The 20,790-nt window shown below is 35.7% G+C and overlaps 1 protein-coding gene across 7 annotated transcripts in view; it reads right to left on the bottom strand.

The window, feature by feature from the left end:
* LOC113066077 (nuclear receptor coactivator 2-like) overlaps positions 1-20,790 on the bottom strand; it is a 100,219-nt gene that overhangs the window by 71,756 nt on the left and 7,673 nt on the right. For all 7 annotated transcript variants that reach the window (XM_026237690.1, XM_026237688.1, XM_026237692.1 and 4 more), the window contains exon 2: positions 4,823-4,909. The gene's annotated coding sequence lies outside the window, so the exon portion shown is untranslated. The remainder of the gene's footprint in view (positions 1-4,822; positions 4,910-20,790) is intronic.

A 20,790-nucleotide genomic window follows, 5' to 3' on the forward strand; every position in this document is an offset into this window, starting at 1 on the left:
TTTGCCACATCCAGAAAGCTGTATTTTAACTGTATTTTTTATATATTAGTATATGTATGTTAACTGTATTTTTTTAGAAGTTTCTGCAAATACAAATGTTAACCAATCCAAATTAGTTCAGGAAAGAGTTTAGCTAGAGCGGAGCAGGGATGACACATTTTTGTTAGCCAACCTGGAAGATAGCATTACCCTGGATTCCACAAAAAAAAAAAAAAAAAAGGAGAGATTTTTCCATTGGCTTTACAGAAAAGAGGCTCTTTGACCAAAAGGTTTATGTTATATCCTTACATGTTCATCAAGATAATCTTCACAAATAAACACAACTTCTATTAATTTTATATCCTAAATATTGTCAGCAGAAATAAAATGCTGACAACTCTTTAAATCCTTATTTAAAATTTAGGCTACAATTTGGAAAGTTCGAGTTATTGTAGATTGCATGAGCGTGAGTAGAAACACAACAAGACTGTAAAGTGAGTAGCATAAGACTGTCCTGTTCGGCATCATGATATATTTATTGTCCCTGACAACCATTAAGCCACTTTTTAGCAACTGCCTTTTTTAAGACCTTGAATATTATGCCATAAAATAAATGTGAAAATATCTAGAGCTTGTGTTAACCACAAACCTTATTTCAGGCAAATTTCTGCAAACAGACAAAAGTGCAAACTTGATTTGGTGTTTCAGGAATCCCTCCTGTAGGACAAAACAAAACAAAAAACTGACTAATTCTGATTAAAAAAAAATATCCAATATCACTACTGATGCATATGCATAGGAAAACACTGTCAACTACAGTTGGGCTTTAGCATTAGCATTAGCATTAGCATTAATGGTCTACTGTTTGTTTTCTTTTTCAGGTCAACTGCTGTAATGATGCAGCAACAGTTTGAAAAGATTACTGCAGAGCACTTTAGTGCTCATCAACATGATTACAGCTAGTTATCTGAATAACAACACATCTCCTCATTGCACACGTACATCACCGAGTCATTTATGTGACATCTGAATATACATTTGCAGGAATTTACATTTTTTGAAAGTTTTTTTTTTGCTGTTCTGCAATATATCTATAGAACGTTTCCTATCAGATATCGAATAGACGTTTATAAAATATCTTTAAGATATTTATGATTTAGAATGTACGTTAAAATGATGTCTGAAAGATGTCTATCAGAAGTTTGTACACAGCAGATGCTTTCCAGATGAAGTGATCTTGCAGACCTACGTGTGCTATCTGGGTCCAGTTTAATAGCACAGACATTTGATGCTAATTCTATCACCTTGTTCACGGCACATTATTGCAAGAATGCACATCAAATATGTACTACAGGCTACATGTCTAAAGTTTACAGTTATACATTCAACTGTATACATTCAATATCTATCTGTGGGATGTAAATACACTTGCCTAGTCAACTGTTTAAGGCCTATTTCTCAATACAGAATAGGTTCCTTTAAGGGTTATAGATGTGTGGATGACATGGATAACTTGCATTAATATATATATAGAATCTCTTTGCAAGATATGGACAGCGCTGAGGAGTTGACACCACATGCAACACTCAGCATAACCTGACACATGGGATGGAACGCACACAGAGAAAACAAGTCAGTTGAAAAATCTTTCAGGACTCTTACATAATCATCTGGATACACTGATTGTGCACTTGAAATTCCAATGACATATTTCCAGCCAAATTTTTACATTTCTCTTTTTTGTTGTTGTAATGTGAATCACAAAACCTGCTCAGAGCACAACATGAGAAACGTGCGCATCATAAACACTTCTGAGGGGCCCTTATATGAACACATACAGTCCGCGGTGGTTTGACATAATGGAAAATATTTATGGCTGTTGCATGTTCTCACACAAAGTTAATGGCACAAATTTAGAGTATGCGGTTCATCACCTCCAGATGAGAGAATGACAACTCATCATGCACTCATTTAAAGGACAGTTATGATAATATCATTATCAGGTTTTTAAAGCATGCAAAAAAGGCAATGAGCAGAATGGACAAAGAAATACATATTTTATTTTAATATATCCAATCGTATTATTCTACTCGTCTACAGTAGTCTTAATTTTACAGCAATGATTGTATTATATTCTTCCAAGTTCATTGTGTAAAAAGTTACTTCCTTTAAGAGTATGCATACTAATCTCACAATATAAGTGATAAGAAAAAAACAGACACTTAAACTGTTTATTTCAGTGAACTAAAAAAAACAGACACTTAAACTGTTTATTTCAGTGAACTGAATGACAATCAACCATCAGCTGAAATTGCATGCCTTACTTGCTTGCATCAAAATGTAACACTTTTTGAAACAATCACTGCTTTTTGTTTTTCTAAGGTGTGTACAACGGTCGGTTCATGGAGGAGGAGGAGGAGAGAGAGCCGTGTGCAAACAGCTTATCCTCTCACTGTCATCTGCTCCTAATGACAGCTGACAAACTACTAATGCAAATCCCATCTGAGCAGCTACAGCTGCCCCACCCCCAGCTTCCCCTGCCCTTCCTGTACAGGACAACCCCTCCTGCCCTGCTACATACACAACGAATGTCTGAGGGTCGGCTCACAGCGAACGCTCTTCTTTTAAACCAAGACAATACCCTGCTCTTCAGTCACATGACAGCATAGAGCAATGGTTCAAGCAGAGCAGGTGGCGACTGTGTCATCCACAAGCAGCCAAACACATGCTCACTTGCGGCTGCTATTCTGAGTGCCACTTACTGGAGCAAACTACTGACTCAATCTATGAATTCTTGCCAGAAACAAGTATGTATATAAATAAAAAAAACATTTAAATGTATATAACATTATTCATTTTAAAAACATATTTCACATTTTAACTGACATTTTAATACATTCATATTCAATATTTGAATATCTAAAATATGTTTTATATATTCATAAATAATATGTACATGTGTTTTGTATACATAATGTAATGTATATGCATTCTCATTTTTATTTATATATTATATAAAAATACATAGATACATATTTGTTTGTTATGTTATTAGTAAATATATAAATTGTTATTAATTATAAAAATATATGTAAAAATAAAAAAATATACATGTATCTAATATTGCATATGTATTTATCATTTTTATTGATATATTATCTAAAAATACACACACATATACATACACACACACACACACACACACACACAAACACACACATATATATGTTTGTTATATTATATTAGTAAATATATAAATATAAATTATGCATTACATACATTATTTGAGATATATATATATATATATATATATATATATATATATATATATATATATATAATAGATGTTCAATAAATTACATCTTGAAATATATTCAAATATAAAACACGGAAGAGACTTCTTATATATATATATATATATATAAAAAAACATTTACAAGCTTACTGTTCAAAAACTTCTGACTGGTAGTATAGGCAACTTAAATTTTTCTCTAATTTCTAGCTTTTAATCGGCTTAGAAATCTATAAATGCTGGACAATAACAAATAATAATGATTTGTTGATATACTACAAACACTGTTTATCACATAATAAGGCAGAATAGCTTCTATACTGTAATAAATGATATGTTAATTAGCACTGCATTATACTTTATTTATCACCTGCTGGAGATGACTTGAAAAACAATTCATTGTTGTGATCGTATATTAATGCCTTCGTATTTGCATAAGTTTCTGTTTTCCTGTGAAAACCACAGTGATAGCGGACGCTTTTGTCCATATTAGGAATTTCCTGATATCACTATCAGCGCGAGAGCACGCTCCAGCTTCGAGTATGAATGAAACACACACTGCAGGAGAGTTTAGCGCTCTGTGATGTTCATCTCGCTGTATTCTGGGTCCGAATGAAATATCAGGTCATGCGCAGACTATCCTGTCTCTTTGAGTTTGAATCTATATTTATTCACACCAGCTCTTGAAAACAATGTGATTCAAAAGGGTCTTACTCTGTGCAACCACATAACTAAAGATGAGGTTTTTTATTTTTTTATTATTATGAGAATATATATTATATATATCCAAGTCCATCGGATCTGGACATCCCTAATATATATACACACACACACACACACACACACACATACATAAATGGAAATTTCAACTACAGATCCAGCGTCAGAAAATCTAAAAAATATGATGATGATGATGAGATATATATATATATATATATATATATATATATATATATATATATATATATATATATATATATATATATATATATATATATATATATATATATATATATACTTTCAAATTCTGTTAATGTGGTTCATCTTTTTACCACTAAGCATTCAAAAAGTAAAACAGATATGATCAAACCCCTTGTTTGGGGATTTCATTTCTTGGGCTTATCTCACTGGTTTATAGGTTAACGTTTTTTAATTTCACTGACACAAAAATCCTATATTTTCTAAAACGCACGTCGATGGTTTGGCTGAGAGTTTGAGCTTTTAAAAGTAAGAAACCATTGTTTTAGAAGAATAAAAGACATAATGAAAAATGGAAGTGATCAAGAATGCAAACATGAGAAAAAACAAGGTTCCTTTTTACTGCTCAAATCAAATACAGGGAGGAAATGACATCATGCCACCCACACAAACCGCACCAACTCACACTTTCATTTGTTTCGCAGTAAATCACACAAGTGTTTTCTTCATCTTCTCACTATGTAGTTTCATAAACACACAGTAGACCTTCAATGTCGTGAAGTAACCAACAATCTGATAGGGGAAAGTGTGAGAGAAAGTGACCGTGTGTTCATCACAGGTTGCTAAGCTCACCTTGGCTTCAGTCCAGACTCAGCCTCAGGGCATTTCTGCAGCAGTGGAACCAGTGGAAATCTTTGCGCATTATTCACGTCTCTCAGTCTGTGGAAGAGCAGAACCATCCAGTCAAGATCTCAGCCAAGGCTCAACACAAGCAATGCAATACAGTACAAGTCAAAACCAAAAAGTGCAATTTTATTTATTTTTTTCCATACAGCAGCCATGCTTTTTAATTACACACACATGCATTACAGAGAGAAAAAAATGTAGTTTCAAAGTTTTATTTGAAAGTTTATGCTAAAAAAAAAGTAATCTTGCTAAATGTTATTGCAAAATAAAACAATGGTTTCTGTTTTAATGTCCTTTAAAATATAACTTATTTTTGTGATGCAAAGCTGAATTTCCATCAGCCATTACTCCAGTATAAATTGCCACATGATCCTTCAGAAGTCATTCTAATATGCTGATTTATTGTTAGAATTATAAATGCTGGCAACAGTTGTGCTGGCAAATATTTTATTTGGAAACTACAATACTTTTTTTAGGGTTTTTTGAAGAATAAAAAGTTAAAAGAACAGCATTTATACAAAATATAAATATTTCTAACAATATAAATGTTCGCTATCACTTCTTAACACTTTACGCATCCTTGCTGAATAAAAGTTTTAAATTCTTAAAAAGAAAGAATTTAAAGAACCCTGAACAAAAAGTATCACGGGTTCCAGAAAAATATGAATCAGCACAAGAGTTTCCAGCAATGATAATAAATCTGCATATAAGAATGATTTCTGAAGGCCTTTTTGGGAATATTAATATTTCTTGTAATTTTTCATAGTTTTCTTATTCTTGTTCACAAGTATTTTTACTGTATTAGAGTCAAAATATTGAGAAAAGAGGCTCTAATAGGATAATATATATATATATATATATATATATATATATATATATATATATATATATATATATATATATATATATATATATATATATATATATATATTCACACACACACACACACACACACACACACACACACAATTGGTTATATATAAAATTTGTTATTCTATTATCAAAATGCATTTATTTATTTATCTTTGGCTTTTAATTTTAGGTTGAAATATGACCTAGACATATTCTTGACCAAGTTTCTTGTGATAAGCTCACTTACGTTTTTAGATAGTTCTGAGCAAATAACCTTTAAGTTGAGGCCACACCGTCAACTGACCTTGAAGTAAACATTAAGGTTTGTATGACGGTAGATTCTATGACATCACTTCCTGTCTGTCTCGTGAGAGCCGAGCTCTGTCAGCTGTGAGCACAGCACTTGAGCTGTCCGCTATCAGCCAATCAAAGATACAGCGGAGTATTCCCAGACCTGTCAGGAAGAGTGTGGCTATTCTTAATAACGACACGAGAGGACCAACCGCGCTTGGGTGTTACTGAGAAGACCCACAGAGGTCAACGATTGGGTGGCATTCATGGCTTATATCCTTATAATCCCATATATTATAAGCCTTTGCTTCTAAATTTTCCAAAAAGAAATAAGACCAGGTAATAGATAGCAATGCAAGTGAATAGTTCACCTCCAAAATAAGATAATGTTTACAAGTGGTTGATAGCGCTTTGCCATATGTGCACCTTTCAACTGAACAGTCTTCTGATGAATTTTAGAATGAAAAAGATACATAGTTGCGTTATATTTGGTGAAACACAATGGGACCATACGGAGCGTTCATGTTTTTCAGGCAATTAGCTTAAGTGAACTACCATATGAGAGCGATCCATCTCTGCAAGCTTGTTGAAAAATGAAGAGCTGGATATAAGTTTTAATCGGCCATCTCCGTCCTGGCCTTCTCAGTAATGACAAGGGGAAAGATCTAATTGATCCCACAATACTCTTTAGACTCTTAGACCGTCCATTAAAAAGTTCATGAAAGTTGAACACTGAGTGGAGACATAAGGGACAGTTGAATCGGCACACATAAAGTGAGCTCAAGAGACAAAATGAGGAAAAGAATATAAAATTAGGCATTCCAGAGGAGATTCAATTTAGCAAAAATATAAAGTAGTCTACCGTTCAAAAGTTTGGGGCCTGTACATTTCAATATTTTGTAAAGAAGTCTCTTATCCTTACCAAGGCTACATGTATTTGTTCAAAAACACAGTAAGTATGGTAATACTATGAAATATTATTACAATTTAAAATGTTTTCGATTTAAATAATACAATTTATTACGCCAAAGCTTAATTGGACCCACTTTATATTAAGTGGCCTTAACTACTATGTACTTACATTTTAATTAATAATTTAGTACAATGTACGTATTGTGTACATACATGTTTTTACATTGTACTTATAAAAAAACTATATGTAATTACATCTGTAATTAATTTCTGTAATTACATTTATAATTACACTGTTGACCCATACTTTACACCTTAACCCACCCTTAAACTTACCCATACCTCCAACCCTCTCCCTAACCTTACCCCTATCCCACCTCAATAGCAGCAAAAGTGTTTTACAATACAATATGAACACAATAAGTACATTGTACTTATTTTTTTATGTAAGTACATAGTAGTTAAGGCCACCTAATATAAAGTGGCACCGCTTAATTTCTAGCATCATTTCTCCAGTCTTCAGTGTCACATAAAAAAAAAAAAAAATCTATATAATATGTTGATTTGCTGCTCAGGCTACATTTTTCTAATTATCAACACTTTTAAGCACCTTTCACACTGCGATTCAGGAAAATACACGGGTAATACGTCCCGGGAATTGTTTCCAGGTCGCTAGATTTTGCCCCTTTCACACTGCCAGGGATTACCCGGAATATGTGGGTGCGTTCACACACAACCCGTAAAGGTCCCTTGAAGACACATGACATCAGGATGTTACGTGTAATTTACGAGTCGAAAACGCTAGGCACGTTCACTTTCACTTAAGCTTGCAAATGATCTCAGCATCAGTGCGGAAAGTGAGGAACTAACTGATCTCTGCTTCATTAGGGGCCGTTCACATATCGCACCTAAAAACGCGTGGAAAACGCTAGGTGCGACGTTTTCTCCTTCTTTCCAAAGCGCTCGGGCAGGTGCGCCCCTGAGGCGTCTGCCTTTGCTAAGCAACCATGACGTGTTCTCTCCATGAAAACGCAGAAATTTCAGCAAAGGATAAATTGATTTTCAGCTCTAAAAATAGTAGCTCTGCTACTAAATTTATTTCAAAATGGCAATCCATATCTTAGCTGAGCTTTCAACGTTGTTAAGGGAAAGGATGAAGCTGATTGGTTAGTTCTTGTCACATGACCCGCTTGCGGCTCTCTGAAAAGTTTAAATGATTTTAACTCGATGCGGTGCGGACTCGCCTGGAAAAAACGACCGCGTCGCTTCCATTATGAGCGTGCATACCGCGCGCCTACATTGGAAATAACAAATTTGAACGCGCAAAAGATGCGATATGTGAACGGCCCCTTAAAGTTTGCACATATTTTTTTTTCATCGCGAACCTTGATCTGCCTTCAAAACACCAGTAAAAGAGTCGCACGATAACATGCGTCATCACTACCACACACCCTTTATGGCATTAGTTCTGGCTTTAGTTCACACATCGCTCGTTTCGGGACTGAACCCGGCAACGTTACTAGGTCCCCGACCCAGGATCAATCCTGAAATCAATCCCGCCCCACAGAAGGCGCCCCGGAAATGTTCCAGCAATTTTCCGTGTCCAACGTGCAGTGTGAAAGGGGCTTTAGAGACTTAAAGGGTGCCAGCATCCCCAAAATGGTTTGAAGCAATCATCACAAACTTTTATGAAGACTATTAAGGGACGGAAAACGAGCTCAACGCCATTAATAGGGTAAAAAATTGGAGGACAAAAAAAATAACAGGAAGAGAAAAAAAAGACAATCATCATCAGGTTGGTAAAGATTTAATAGTGTTACACACGTCTTCAGGGCCTCTGGTTCCACAAGGGAATCGTTTCAAGCTTATTAGATAGTAACATGAAGTACGCCTTTTTAATTATGTTCAGCAAGTAATTAGTGGAAAAAAGGGTTTAAATCATCTCCCCGATCCCAGAATTAGCCTCGGAGAAGAAAAAGAAAAAAAATTACTTGCCACAGTAAGTATCATTCAACTAAGTTGAAAGCGCATGTAGAAACAGCCGGAATTCTCCCATTGTGAGCAAATGCCTTTAAAGGGGTTGTTGACTTAGGCAGAAGCTCTCTTGGGAGCTTGTGAACAAATACCTAAAGGGGAGGGCCATCCGCAGCGCTGTCACATGATGTCATGTGCTGACCAGATATTGCTACACGTAGTTTCACAGCAGCCGCCCTGCTACAACACCATGCGCACAATGACAACAACACAAATGGAGAACAAAAGACCAAGCGCTGGGATTCTGATGGGTACATTAAATAATAAGAATGGGCAGGCACTTCTATAAACAATAATAATAATAAATATTCTATACATAAGTTACACAAGGGTGTGAATGGCTTTAGCAATCTAAAGGGGAAACAGAGAAATCATGTGGGCTGTGTGTAAAAAAGTACATTAAAATGTATCTAGCATATCCAAAACATTATTATTATTATTATTATTATTATTATTATTATTATAAACACTATTAATCATAATTAAATAGAGAGAGACACATCAGATGCATTCTGAAATACTTCATTTATCTCACTGGTCAGGAGGAAGTAAAAAAAAGAAAGAAAGAAAAAGTATTTTCTGAGGCCAAAGGAATTTCCCTCAATTTCTTGTGTCACATGTTTGTTCTCGCCCACAGCAGATCTTAACCCGATTGGTCACTGTAGTTATGGGGTGCCTCAACCATGTTAAATCAGTCAACCGGCTGATTCAGCTGTCAGATAAAACACCAAAAAAGCCTTTTTGTTTTTGTGGAAATGTCTTTCAAACACCATGAAGTCACAAGCCTTTGTGGCCGTAGAACGGAAACCAAACAAACAGTCACGACTGCAGATACATTTCAAATCAGGCTCCATAACAGCTGCTCCTTACTATTCAATAAACACTCCACACCAAAGGGCCAGGAAGATCTGTGAGCCTCAATCTCTCTCCATCTGCAGTCTGGGTCAAAAGTTCATGTCAGTGTTACAGTTGTGTGTGCACCGCCACAGACCATATTCCCCATCTTCTCAACCACTGGCCACTGTGATGCCAAATACTACAACAGCGTAGAAATGATTAACTGAACACTTATTATCCTTCGTAATGTCACGTCAGAAACACATTTCCCATTAGACCAGAGGATCTTTTGAGATGTAGACTGTACTACAAGAGAACATATGGTGATTTTGGGATTCAAAACTTCCTACCTAGTCCAGAAGTTGACCAAATTTCAATGCTGTTGTTAATTAAAACTCTTTTTCAGTCAAACTAGAAATATTAGATGAAAACTTCTGACAAAAATTTGAAATTTTGCCTTGGAAATGAACTAAAATAAGTTTGTTGAAATACTAAAATTACAACAACAAAAAAATTATATATATATATATATATATATATATATATATATATATATATATATATATATAAATTTTGTAATATATATGAAGAGTTCAGATGCAAAAAAAAGTGCCATCTGAAATTTTCATCTAAAATTACGATTTTTAACCAGCTCCTATTCTTAGGTTGAGAAATTTTACTCTAATGGCAATATGCAGATCCTTTTCCAGGCTATTAAAGTGAAATAACTGAACATAAATATAGAAATTTGATAAAAATCCTATTTTTAGATGAAAATTTCAGATGGCATTTAGAGGCTTTTGCATCTGAACTCTTCATATATAAATTAAAGAAATACAGATATTTGTAAATATTACAAGTCAACATAAAAGCATAAAAAGCAGATTCAAAATATTATTAAAAATTATAATAACATAAAAATAAAACTTAAATAAGTTTCTTTTAAACAAGGTTCAAGATTATTTCAGAAGTTGTTTCAGATCTTAACTACTGGAATGTGCCACTCTAATTTTTGTGCAATTATATTTACATTTATTCCATTAGCAAACTTCCGTCACAAATTAATGCAGGCTTTGCAATGGGACTGTTATTGAAGAACGGGACAGTTCACACTACACTGAACCCAATAGCAAACTTATTTACATAAAAAAAAAAAGGTGAAAACTAGAAATCAATCAATCAATAAAAATTGCCTATTTAATTCTAAGAGTCAAAGAGAAAGGGGAAACCATAATGGTACAAAAATTTAAAAGCATGTGGACCTCAAGAAAGAAATAAAACGAAAAATGAACACTATTCACAAAATAACACCACTCAAAAAGGATTCCAGAAGTTCAGATTTTATTCTAAAACCATCCAGCTCCTGAAACTTTTGAGAAGTCTCACGTATTCAGTCAAGTTTACTTCGCTTCTCTTTGACTAGATGTGAGCGGGGATCGTCTAAACCCTGTGTTTGAGGGTAAGTGATCCTGCTCTCTCCCTCATGATCCTCTCGTTTCCTCCTGGCCTGAAGCAGGTGCAAGTCATCTCAGTGGGGATGTCACTAAAGGCTTATGTCAGGGGAAAGCAGCCAGCTAATCGCACCACTCAAGGGCTAAAGATTAGATTGGCCGTGCAGATTCTTTTACTCACTCAAAACTGACCACAATGGGCCAGACGCGGAGGCCAAATACAAATTTAACCTTCCATGTCAACATTTTCACTGGCAATCCATCAACTTCTTGATTGTATTAGTCAGACAAAGATTTAAAGCCCCAACTAAGTAAATAACATCACCACACTTTACAGGCCACTGGAGCTAATGGAATTATATACACTTAACCAGACTTTTACATTTTCTGAAGAAAATTGGATTTGCACAAACATGCAATGCCACATGCTAGAGTCCCTAGCCCCAAGTATGAGCGATAGTAAAAGCAATGCTTGCCGTAATGTCGTGCTACTAAACAATGCTGATAAGCTTTCTCCTCTAAATTTTCTTGCTCTGTAGACATATGTTCCTTATCTTAAAAGGCATATGAAATGAGTCTTATCTGCTGAGCCAAAGCCATGAATCCAGCAGTAAACATGCTGCTCAGTACCACCAGTCTGGGTGTTAATGTTCCGAAGTTATATCAGTATTAAGCTGTAAATTCCACATCATGTTGATTTCGCGGAGGTGATCACCTCACCCTCAAACAAAACTGAAGCTCTTCCAACAGCTCATTTCAGTAATATATTTGCAATCGTGTGCATTCCCTTTTCTGTGCATTGAATGAGGTAGCTTGTAACCACATTCACACTTGAACCCATGACGAACCTCGTGAGCAGTAAAGAGAGAGTCATTTCTTGCATATGAGAAACCAGAAAAACTACTTTGGGTCTAAAAGGCGTATCCAAAAAGTACATCAAATCAGACGATTAAGCCACTTTCACTAAAGCAGCTGTGATGAAACACTATGAAAATCCATCCATCAAATAATTATTTTCATTTTCAGTGTGGAGAACCCAACATTAGCAGACATCCCACGAGGCAGCATTCTCCACTCAGTTGCTTAGGTACAGTCACAAACCAAAGCACCGTTGGCCACATCTCAGTGATTTTCTGGAGGACTTAAAATGAGTTGAGCATAGAAAACTGAACACAAATCTCTTTGCATCGTATGACATTTATTATAATGAATATTAAATGCATATTTTTGCATAATCATGTCTATCAAAAAATGAGTTAGGTATGTAAAAAAAATAATTTGTATATGTATTTGTATGGATTGGTAAACCATAGAACAGGGTAAAAGGATTGTATATTAACTGTTTCAAAGATAAACTTTAAATAAGTTATATAGTAAAAAAGGTCATCTAAACAAACAGAGATATTAAAATATAAAACATCCAGATAAACTATCTGTAATATCTATCAACTGATAGATCATTCATCGCTAATAAAGTTAATTCATAGTAAAACGTTCTCCTAATGAACCAGATGACAAAAGCTAAAATACTACTTTTTGAGACATCAAGCCAATCGCTTTCATGAAAGTCCCTCTGTGTGAAATGAGTTTTTCTAGAGGTATCCATCCTGACACTCTTCCTGCTCTGCCTCACACATCAATGATCGGTTTCTGTTTAGGGATCGTGATGTCAGCTCCAATTCCACATCTGATCATCGTTCTCTTTACTCTCCAGCTGGGAGCCCACACTTACCCTTTTTGGATAAGAGCCATCTCCACAATGGCCAGACTCACTAAGGTGGCTTTGTGTTTTTCTAGTTGAGTTCTGTAAATCTAACAGCTTTATTCAACATTTCGGTGACTCAGAAGTGGATGGCGAGACCTATAATAACTAAAGAAAGGTATTTGCTTGATTTTTCTGAACTAGAGGTCGACCGATAGCGGATTTTGCCGATGCCAATAGCTAGGTTGGACCACACTGGCCGATACCGATTAATTAAACAAGTTTTTAAAATGGATACTGAACAAAAACTAAAATAGTCCTTTATTGAAAAAAAACAGTACTGAAGCATACTATAATCATAATCATAATCATAATAATAAATACCTAAATACCGTGAACACCTTTATAGTTCTGTGTATGTTATATGATGCTAGTTTTACTCAAATCAAACGGTCAGATGCTCATGAAGTTATTCTCAGAACAGTTCTGGAGATGTTGTTCATGTGTTTATGTCCTCAGTTAGTGAGACGGCAGATGCTGAAATCACCGCGAGCGTCACGCGCGCTTCAGTGTGTGTAACGTTAGTTGATGAAACCTCGCGTCTGCGCCATTCAGTAACCCAGTCACTCAGAACATGCAGGATTCATATTCAAATCAGCATTTGAGGCGTAATAGTTACAGATACTAGTCCATATCGCCATTTGATTTAAGTGTAATGACCTACGTTTGATTAATTCATTCTAAATTTGACAAAGTTCATGACATTCCGCGTTAAACTTTGAATTCTGTTTTTATGACTGGATTCCGCACACATTTTCCGCATTGCGGAAATCATAGTAAATGAACTATTTCTAGTCTACTCTAGTCTGAACTACGTCATGAATTTCTTTAAGCTGTGGCCATGTGTAATATCAATAACCAACATATTTAAATACAGATTGTGTAATTAAATAGTTCTTTGTTAACTTACAGCTTAAAATCTAACCACTCATGCTATTCTAGAATAAATTAGTGAAATTAGGGAATTAGTAAAAAGTGTTTTTGACTTGTTTGCTTATTTGCATATATTTTGATAAAATACACAGTAAAACTGTGAAACGATACTACAATTCAAAATTATTGTTTTCTATTTAAATATACTTCATTCATGAATTTTTAGCAGCCATTACTTCAATCTCCATAATCCTTCAGAAATCATTCTAACACGCTGATTTGAAAAATATCTAAACATTATTAAATGTTCAAAAGTTTGGGGTAAGATTAAAAAAACAAAGAATAAGAGAGTATAGAAGAGATTGTCAAAGAAGAGATTGTCGTTATGGAATCTATCAGCAGGGGCCAAGTAGGATCATGCTAACCAGCCAAAACTTGACCCCTTGGAAAAGGCCAAGGACCTGATGCTCTGACTTGGAATGAATAGATGGCCCTTTTCTGCACAATTAAAGAAAACATTTTAAGTTGCAAAAAGGCAAAACCTTGAACTAGAAGTCCTGCATTACCGGATCAGGAATACTGCTGATTTTCCAGAAGGACACGTAATTGGACAAGACAGGGGAAAACTAAAAGGCCAAAACACAGCACTCAGCAGACGTTGATCTGCCAGTCAACATCAAGACTGTAAAATTGCATTACGGCTTCCGGTTATCAAATACCATGGTTATCCAAAATTAGTGTTTAGGCCACTCAAGCTTAAGGCTTTCAAAATAAACCATAATGTCATGATTACAACTCCAGGCCATTTTCTGTACGATGACTTTAGAAATAAAAATAAACTGAGTAATGTACTGGGCTTTAAAGACCGAGCATGCATTGTTGGAGTTAATGCATTACAGCATAATCTTATGAATGTCTAATTGTATTAGATATTTAATTGCACAATAGCATTTCCCCAACATTTCTACTATTTTTTACATTTAGATACATTTTGCTTAATCTAAAACGTCAATTTTTAACATGCTAATAATTAAATAACACCGTTAATGGAATGATTTATTTTCATTATGAGATTTAGTAAAAATAAAATTTATTAGTCTTTTAAATTATTAGTATTTTAAAGATTATAAGTGAGCATTAGATGAAGGCAAAGGAAATGAATATCCATTTTATAATACATTATATTACAATGTGGTGATGCAATTACAATGACTATTTATTTTTATTATTTTGCTTTAATGATTCATTTAGTTGACTAAAAAAATATGATATGGCATTTTAATATCTATATGAATAACACTGTCAGAATAACTCTGTGGAAAAACTGAAAAAAATTCTGTTAGGACAAGTTTATGAATATTTCCTTTAACCCTAAAACAGGAAACAATGCAATGCATAATTAAAAATACAGATCTGTTTATGAAATTACATTAATATGGACAATTTCTTCATATTAACATAATTTATGGACTTTTCCAGAGCGTGCATTAAAATAATTACCAGCTAATTAACCAGAACTAGTACTGTGCATCCCTAAAGTAAAATGTGTTGCGAGTAGCAATTAACACCCTAAAATATGTTCAGCATATACAAATTGTTAACTTGTTAATTTAAGATGCAAAGATAATCATTCCCTCCACTGCCCCATGGTACGTGGGTGTGTGAGTAATTGTCTCCTCAGGTGTAACATGAGAGGAATTGCTTTGACAACCCACAATTCCAGGTGCCAAAGCCACAGATATCTGTAACAGATCGACGCAGACTAATTATAGAGGTTTTAAGGGCTGCTTACATTCTCTTTCTTTAACCTATGACCAGTAGTTATCTTTAGTGCAGGAGTAAATTAACTTCTTCTGTATACAGACGGCCCAAAGCTAAAAGCAGCCAACGTAATGTAAACTCACCTACATCAGGACATTACCTTCGTGAATAGTCTACACAAATTTCCTTCAAGAGAGCCAGTGCTCAATCAGATTAAGGACTTTCTTTACTCTTTGTGCGTATGCGTACGAAAATAGCATCAAGGCAAGTCTGTTTTGTAGCAGACAGATGACAGCCAATTCAACGTATTTTGACGACAGACGAGCTGGATGGCGAATTAATCAAGCTGCTTAGCAAACTCCAGTGACAGCAGCTGCCAAGTCTTCTGTCTAACGCCGGAGAGAGAGTTATGAATAACTTTACGGCTTCTGATACGCTAATTAGAAGCAGTAATTGTTTCAGTTAAGGCCGTTTACTAATAAGAGCACCAGGTATTGGTTTAAACATAAAACCATACTGTCGTTTACTGCCACCGGCGATGCATTAGAGGACCGATCAAGGAGAAGAAAATGAATGAGCACAACTTAATTCTACAGAAACGGATATCAACTCTTAAAGGGGCCATTTGATGCGATTTCAATTTTTCCTTTCTCTTTTGAGTGTTACAAGCTCTTGGTTTATCTGTAAAGTTGCAAAGACTAAAGTCTCAAATCCAAAGAGATATTCTTTATCAAAGTTAAGACTCTGCCACGCCCCCCTAAGACGGCTCATTCAAACATGGCTCCACATGTCTACGTCACTATGTGGAAATATTTGCGTACTGGCGCCCAAATGTTCACGTAAAGGTTCAGCTACTTTAAAGTGGGGGGTGAAATGCTATTTCATGCATACTGAGTTTTTTACACTGTTAAAGAGTTGGATTCCCATGCTAAACATGGACAAAGTTTCAAAAATTATGTTCCAAAAATACTCCTTCCAGTTTGTCACAAGTTTCGGAAAGTTTTTTTCGAGTATGGCTCTGTGTGACGTTAGATGGAGCGGAATTTCCTTATATGGGTCCTAAGGGCACTTCTGCCGGAAGAGCGCGCGCTCCCGTATAGCGGAGCACTGAGAGCACAACAGACATTCACTGATCAGAGCGAGAGCGTCGCGAAAAGTCACAAAAGAAGTGTGTTTTTGGTTGCCAGGGCAAGACAACCCTGCACAGATTACCAAAAAAAAAACAGCATTAAGGGACCAGTGGATGGAGTTTATTTTTACAGAGCATCAACGGAGTTGTGCAAGTGTTTGTGTTTGTTCTCTGCATTTCGAAGATGCTTGTTTTACAAACAAGGCCCAGTTTGACGCCGGATTTGCACATCGTTTATTTCTTATTTCTTAACTGCACTTTCCACATGTACAGCTTAAAAAAAAAAAAGACGACAAAGTGGAACTTAGTCATTTTCCAAAACCGCTAAGCAAATATATACAGTTTCAGTACATACCACATAGAGACATCGTTGCTGATGCTGCTCTTGTTAAATTTCAGCCTCTGGATCTGATTCTGGATCATAAATATACGCTGAATCTGACTGTAAGCCATGGTTTGTTTTGGATGTGTTTTTCCTCACGGTAATGTCACAGCTTCCAAACGCTCTCAACGCAAAAGCCTACTGGCGCTCGTGATTCTTTAGCTCCGCCCACACATCACACCTCCAGCCGGTCATGTTTTTCCGGGAAAAATCGGTACAGACTATCTTTCTCTTATGAATATAACAAAACTAAAGACTTTTTGGAGTTATGAAGGATGCAGTACTACTCTATAGGTACTCAAGATTAACAGGATATTGAGTGAAAACGAGCATTCCACCCCCCCCTTTAAGAATGTCAGACGAGCTTCATCACGATGTCTGTCATGCGACTCAGTTCCCCTTTCGGGCTTCAATTGAATGTAAAACTAAGCACATTATACCATCTTTACTTTTATTTAGAAAGATGAAGCTTGTGATTATGGAAAGGGGCATTACATTTCCGATGAGTGCTTGCGGTGTTCGGCCAATCACAATGCACTGGGTCAGCTGGCCAATCAGAGCAGACTGCTCTTGTCAGAAGGAGGGACTTTGTAGAAAACGACACGTTTGAGAGAGGCGGGGTATAGAGGACCTACAATAATGTACGGTATTTGAAAATTAATGTGTTTTTTTGAACAGTGAAGCATGTCAACATATTTTGTTACACCAAATACACAAAATAATGATCTTTAAAAAAGCATCAATGACCCCTTTAACTGTAATGCAAACACAGTCTTGTTGTTTTTGTCCCGAATCATTTGCTGTCGATGACTTGCCTTTTGCAAGCAATGCATGGACACTGGCTTGCACTTTCCGGGCCGTGCAGACAGCCGAGTCAGGCCTTTAGCAAGCGATGCATTTTGTCTGTTTTTTTTTTATAAAGATGACTTCTTCTGCTAATGTTGCATTTTTGTTTTGCAAGCTGAAGCTGTATCTTTGCCACCATGTGCATTCCTGCATGCTGTACGCAAGCATCCGCAGAAGTCTTTTCCCCCCTGAATTCGTACTGCATGAAAGAGCAATTAGATCTGTGGCCCAGTTTTTGGAGCTGGCCGATAGATAGTAGGCCCAGTCGATTTTAAAGCAGGAAAGGCTCTGCGGGAGAAAGAGGCCTATGCCATCTGGAGGATCTACTGGAACCTTCTTTTTAAACAAAGAAAAACGCAACCTGAGGGCATTTGTATATGAGAGAACTACGCTTCTTTCATCATCTGTGGTTCAGAGCTGGAACCGAAACTACAGCAAGCGTTTATTGAGGTATCTGTCAGCAGATGATGACTACATTAGAGTCGTCACTCAATGGCAGGTCTTTGAAGAATGCTAAATAATCCAAACTGTTCAAGCAGAGTCAGATTCACGCAGATGCAGAATAGATAAACAAAATCAGTCTTTATCTCCTTTCAATTTGGAGATGTTTAGATGAAGCTGACTGAAGCATATCAGTGCTTAATAATTAATAATCATCATGAAGAACTGTAGAACAAACAATAGGGATGAGAAATTAAATCTGGTTGCAAAGTAATTCTATGTTTGCAAGCTGACTGTTAACAGAAAATAAGATCATTGTCATGACTAGAAGTCAGATCATATTCTGATTCACGTACTAATGACTCTTTTGAAGCAGTTCATTTGCTCAATTGTCAAATAAATAAATTAAAATCTTTGAATCAGTCTAGCAAATCCTTTACTCAATGAACTCACTGAATCTGCCAAAGCAGTAACTATGCAATGAAAAGGCTTTAGAGCCAAATAAAATGAGTGAAAGATTAATAAATGTACGGAAAAAAAAGATATATGTATAAAGTTGTTCCATTGCAACAGGTGTAAACAAATTCATCAAAATTGTGAGGGCCTTCATTACTTTGGAAACTAGGAGTTTAGAAACTAATTCAACATTTAAACATGTTTCCATTAAATACTAATACACACACTACCATTAAAAAGTTTGGGGTAAGTACATTTTTCACATTTAATCAGCAAGGATGCATTAAATTGATCAATTTATAAAGACATTTATAAAGTTACAAAAGATTCCATCCGTCCAATTTTTTTCTCTCTTTTCATCACAGGTATAAATTATATTTCAAAATTATAATATTTAACAATATTACTGTTTTTATTGTGTTTATGATAAAATAAATACTTTTAAGTATAAAGACTTGGTCAGCAGAAAAACAAAAGCTATATATATATTTATATATTTAAATTTATTTTTTTTTTTGCTTCTGATGCTTGGTTTGAATATTATGTTATGCAAAACAGAAGACAGACATTTTATAAGTTTATAGAACCCTACCATCATGATGTTTCTTTTATTTATTCTTCTTCTTACTTTTTTTTTTAAACGATGCAAAACCAGATACGAATGAGCACTGGAATCTCAGTGTGGTCAAGTTCAGTCTAAGGTCTCTGACGAAGAACAGGATGCAATCTTGAAGCGTTTAAAATCTGTGCGGGGGTCTCTGTGGTCTTTATACACAGTACACTAATGTGCAGTTGGCCACTGCTTGACCCGACATTACAATGCGGACAGGCAAGCCTCGCATACATCTCTTTAATGAAGCGAAAGTGAAGCTGCACAATGTCTCTTGGCAACGTTAACCTCAAGCTCAACTTGTGGCCACCCTGGGTTAACCTGCTCTGTGATCATTGTTTCCTTCCTTCGACTTGGCATTTCTTAAAGTAGGGCCCCCCCACCCCACCACTCTGGCTTTCTGAACTGGTGCCAGGCCACACTCGATGCCAAGGATTACTCTGGGTCTGCTGCCAGGCACACGCTGGGCTCCAGCGTGCAGAGACCTCCAGACAGAGGTGAAAAGAACACCATCCTCTCCACATAGCTGCAGTTTGATATCTTCTAGCGACACGGGGGCCTTGAGATCCACTTCACTGAGGGTGTTGGTAAGAAGGCGCTGATCATTCTGCTAACTTTCATTTATCAGGTTCATTAATTGGGTTAAGAACACCAAGCAGTGCTTAACCAGTCAGACCGTGTGATAATGTGGAAAACCCAGCTGCATTCCATCTCAGTGATACCAAGCTGAGCATCTATATAGTGATTCAAAGTGGGTGAACTACTTGTTGGTAGCCTTCACATGATAGATTTATACCCTTCCTTCTGAAATAAAAAATTCACTGGTGAACAACTGGAGCAACTGGTGAATTAAGTCTAGAATCTTTGTGCTCAACTTTCTAGTATCTTTGTGCTAAATTTCTAAAGAACTCCCCTTCCCTTGTGCCTCCTTTTCATAAAAAAAATAAATAAATAAAAACTTTGTTACAGTAGCTGTGTTCACATGCACCCCCAAAAATCTGTTAATAATCAGATTAATTGATGGATCAATCAGATTGAAAAAAAGCCTTCATGAAAACACCTCGAATGAGCTCAATCTGAAGAAATTTCAACGTGAACGGATGAATACATGCTTATGTAAATGAATATGGATATTGAATTTCAACATTTGGGGTTCAAATAAACACCACTTTCAGAATCTGAAATACGACTGGATTCATTTCAACCGACAAAAATGTGTGCATGTTAAGTGAGGCACTTACAAAGGAAGTGAATGGATTGTAAAATAATTTGTAACA

Source organism: Carassius auratus, chromosome 49, assembly GCF_003368295.1.
Source record: "Carassius auratus strain Wakin chromosome 49, ASM336829v1, whole genome shotgun sequence".
Classification (NCBI taxonomy): Eukaryota; Metazoa; Chordata; class Actinopteri; order Cypriniformes; family Cyprinidae; genus Carassius; species Carassius auratus.